The following is a 4,704-nucleotide window of genomic DNA, read 5'->3' as shown; positions in this document are numbered from 1 at the left end:
AGGATTGCCTCTGTTGGTCAACACACTCTCTATCCTATCTAATAAAGAGGGAATATGCTAATTGACCCTCACGCCATCTCAAAGATGGTGGCACCCATAGCCAATAAGGAGGGAATAAATATGCTAACTGACTGCCCTGCCTTCAAAGATGGAGATGCCCACAGCCAATAAGGAGGGAATATGCAAATTGTCTGCCCTGTCCTCAAAGATGGCGGCACCCACAGCCAATAAGAATGGAACATGCTATTCGACTGCCACACCCTCAAAGATGGCAGCACCCACAGCCACAAGATGGCAGTGCCCAGTCCTCTCAGCCCCTCTAGCGTGGCAGGCGTGTGGCAAGACCGGGTCTGTCCCGGCCTTGCCATGCACCTGCCTCCGGAGTCCCCTAGTCCTCTCAACCCCCCAACCACCCAGGACTGACTCGAGGCTCAGGCAAGCCTCAGATGGCAGCTGCCCAGCCACTGAGGGCCACCTAAGGCTCAGTAACCAGGACTGGCTGAGGCTTGCGCTGCCAGCAGTGGCAGCAGCAGAGGTGTGATGAAGGTGTCACCTTCCCCTGATCGCTGGGTTGACTTCCGCCCCTGAGGGCTCCCAGGCTGTGAGAGGGTGTAAGTTGGGCTGAGGGACCCCCTCCAGTGCATGAATTTTCATGCACCGGGCCTCTAGTTTAGAAATAATCTTGTAATGGCAGGTTGCCACTAATTGGTCTTATTGTTTAAGGTCCAAACACTCACTTCTTTTCATTACCCCCCCCCCTTTTTTTTCTGGTCTAAAATTTCCTCTTTTTAATGGTATTCCATTGGTACACATTCAACAACCAGCATCTTCTATATTTTATTTATTTATTTGTATTAATTTCAGAGAGAAAGAGAGAGGGAGAGAGAGATAGAAACATCAATCATGAGACTCATTGACCAGCTGCCGCCTGCATGTCCCCTACTGGGGATTGAGCCCACAACCTGGGCATGTGCCCTTGACCAGAATAGAACCTGGGACCCTTCAGTCACTAGCTGATGTTCTATCCATTGAGTCAAACCAGCTAGGGCCAACCAGCACCTTTTAAATAGATATTCTAAGAACAGAGAAGCAGGCAATCAGTGTTATATAGTATCAGAGGCCTGGTGCATGACATTCGTGCACTAGGAGGGATCCCTTAGCCAGGCCTGTGACCTCTTGCAGTCCAGGACCTCTCGGGGGATGTCCGCCTGCTGACTTAGGCCCACTTATATACATTGATATTGGTATAATATTATTGATTAGTTTCCCTTGATGTTTTTATTTCAAAATAGGTATGAGAAAGCAGGTAGTATGGAGGGATGAAAGAAAAACATTCAATCACAGAGGAAAAATTTGTCAAGCTTTTGTATTCTCATTTTTTATAGCTTTTAGAATACTTTCTACTCTTTACTTTCATTACCAAGCACAAGGAGATTTATCAGTGTCAATATTAATTTGTACCCAAATTCCTCTACTTATTCATTCCTTAATTTATCAAAATCATGATAGGTATGATGTAATTTACAAGATACTGCCAGGAATTCTTAACTGTAATTGTTAGATAACAAGAGAGAAAATGTTCAACTGGTGTCATATTTACAGGGAAGCTTCTTTTCACTTGTTCTCTATGTGGGAATAATGGACTGAATCACAATTGCTCTCCAGGTCAAATCAGTAGGACTTCTCCAAGATTCATTTTGTACTAAGGCCTGAGGGTTAGTAGGGAGCTCTATAGATATAGCCCTGGTTGGGTTGAGGAGAAGCAAATCTGAGTTTGGGTTTAGAAGTCAAAATACACCTATTCTTCTTATGTACTGAAGCAACTTCATTTTTTCCTGAAAACTGTAGTATAAAGGATCTTAAATTAAACAATTTTACTGTTGGTTTAAATGAGAAATTTTATGATGTGTTTCATTTCAATCCAAGGAGGCCAAAAAATGTTCACAGATAGAAAAACATTTCTCAATTAAACAACAAAAACAAGGTAATATAAGTAATAACAAAAAAAGAAGGTAAACATAGTTTGTACCAAAATGTAATGTAACTACCATTTATTGTACCTGCCAATAGAAGGAGAGAGATTTAATAAAAGATGGTGAATAGTAGAGTGAAGAGAATGGGTACAAGAGACTCATTCTTTGGCAGGTATACTTTCCTTTTTATAGCATTTTTTTTTGTGATACTTTTCTCATTTTTATACCATTTTAAAACCTTTCTTTTTTCAGTCCTTCTAAAGCTCATGGATAGTTTACATAAAACTTCAGTTAAGTTATAGCTCAGACAAACAGTTTTAGGACAGAGGTATTCAGGGCAAAATAGAGCCAAAATGTGCGTGGTACAAAATATTTGTCAATAGTCCAAGTTCACAATTGAGCAAAAAATATCAAAGAAGATATTATTTCACTTATTTTTAGTGTATCCAAACATAGTGTACAATTCAAATTTGTTCATATCATATTCTCTCCCTAGACAATCTTGTGACAAGTAGGCTAGTGTGCCTTTGCAGAACCCATAATGTTAAAATATCATCTAATGTACAAAAGTTATTTAAGTATATGAGAAAAAAATAATTGTCTGAAAAATGAAATAACTTTTCAAGGATCTTAATGATGAAAGTACTTACCTGAATAGTCACTCTGTATGGTTAAGACTGTAATTGTCTGCTAACCTCTCTTTTGGATCCCTATCTGAAGCTGAAAAAGAAAAAAGATTCTTTCTGAAGCCATTCATAGAGCTACTGAAGTGTCTCTGTTCAGATTCTTTGCTTCTGAAAATAGAAACACATACTATGAGGCATGCTTCCATCCAGACCGTTAAACAAAAATTCTGCAAAGAAAAAAAAATCAACAAACAGAAATTGAATTTGATAGGGTCAGCTATGTCTTATACCCCCATTTCATGGGAATATAGACTCAGCAACATCTGATATTGAACCATAATTTAGGAAGACTCCTCCTACACTAATATACTGTTTGTGTTAGATGTCTATATAACGTTGTGTCTCATACGTAGGTAGAATTTTCCTAGACATAAGTAAGACACTGGCAATTCATATTTGCAATTGAATTATTTTGCCAAATTCAAATGAACTTTTTCTGTGCCTAAATTTCCTCACCTGTAAAATGGATATAGTAACATGTATGTCCTCCATAGCAGGGATAAAATGAGGGAATATGCCAAAGTTTTTAGATCTCTGCTTGATATATTACTGTCACACATCCTTCACCACCAAGAAAATAATTTATTTAACAAGCCACCAGAAACGATCCTCCTTTCTTCCTTTCTTTTCTTTCTTTCTTTTTTTTTTTTGGTCTTTGATCATATTTTTATTCAAAATTGAATCAGCTGTCCAAAGTGATTTGACTTTCATGGAATAAACAAATGTAAGTTTATGCCACTGGCTTCTTTTCTTCTGTGGTAGGTTTCTTTTCTGCCGGCTTCTTCTTAGCTGCTGGTTTCTTGGTAGCTGCAGCCTCTTTCCCCACCAAAGGCTTCTCCTGCTTCTTGATGCCACAGCCTTCTTTCCTTTCCCCGACCACAGGCTTCTTGTCTGGAACGCCCTTCTCATCTGATTTGGCTTCTAGTGCTGCTGCTCTATCCACCCAAGCTTGTGGTTCTTGGCCTGGTGAAGAATGGTGTTCCGGCGCATGGTGTTTGCATATGGGTTTAGCTTCAACATGATCCTCAGGGTTTTCATGGATTCTTCTTCAGGACTCTGCGGCGAATCTTCTTGCGTGGTGCTCGGAGGGCTCTTTGGGTTTCTGGGCTTTTCAAAATTCTACTAAGCATCTTGTGCATGGGAAGGCTGTAGTTACTCTTGAGGAGATAGCTCTACGCCAAGTGCCATGCAGCTCATCTAACTTGCAGAAAGCACTTTCAGTCCAAATGCAGAAACGGCCCACATGCCCTCCAGGTGCAAGTTTCAAAATGGTCAGTTTGCTGACAGTAAGCAGAGTAATTCCACGGATGTTTCTGAAGGCTTTGATGACACATACCCTTGTCCTCATTATAGATGATGCAAGGTCCCCTGTGCTGGGTGCATTTCTCATTTTGCCCTTGCCAGCCCTCATTCGCTGAGAGCCATAGACCTTTTTTGTATCATTCCAGGCCTTAAGTTTCTTAAGAAGCAAAACAGCCTCCTTGGTTTTCTTGTAGCCTTTAACTTTATCTTTCACGACCAGAGAAAGGAAGTTCAGGAACTTCCTCAATACGGTAGCCTTTAGACATGACCAATGCTGGTAAGGCCTGAGCAGCTAGGACAGAGCAGATGGCATATCGTTTCTGTGTTGTGTTCACTCTGCGGTGCCAACGGCGCCAGGTTTTGGTCGATGCAAACATGTGGCCCCCACACACGTATTTCCAAAAGCCAGAACGATGAGTTCCACCACCTCGGACTCTGGGAATTCGAGCCACAGCTCTACCAGTACTCCAGGACGCGGTACTGGTTTGATGCCCTGCCAATTCACTGACTGCATAGGGCTGTCTATTGTTTTTGCTCAAATTGGTGTGAACGAAGTTCCCAATATCTGGTCGAATGTGAGCCTTGAACACAGCAGGCAAAGTGACATTTTTGCCAGATGTTTCCCCCTTTCCAGAGTACACAGGTATCAGTGGACGAGCACACGCCATGGCGGGGAGAGGAGAAGGCCACGCTCCTCTCTACCCGGCGGCTCCCACAGGAAAAGGGGTTTTCTTTTTTTAATG

General features: G+C 41.7%; 1 pseudogene; it reads right to left on the bottom strand.

Moving 5' to 3' along the window:
• Positions 1-3,354: 3,354 nt before the first annotated feature.
• Positions 3,355-4,682, bottom strand: LOC102753775 (annotated as a pseudogene).
• Positions 4,683-4,704: the final 22 nt, after the last annotated feature.

The sequence above is a fragment of the Myotis davidii genome, unplaced genomic scaffold (genome assembly GCF_000327345.1).
Source record: "Myotis davidii unplaced genomic scaffold, ASM32734v1 scaffold115, whole genome shotgun sequence".
Taxonomy (NCBI): Eukaryota; Metazoa; Chordata; class Mammalia; order Chiroptera; family Vespertilionidae; genus Myotis; species Myotis davidii.
Note: the sequence above shows the minus strand (reverse complement) of the source record. Positions and strands in the feature narration are given on the sequence as shown.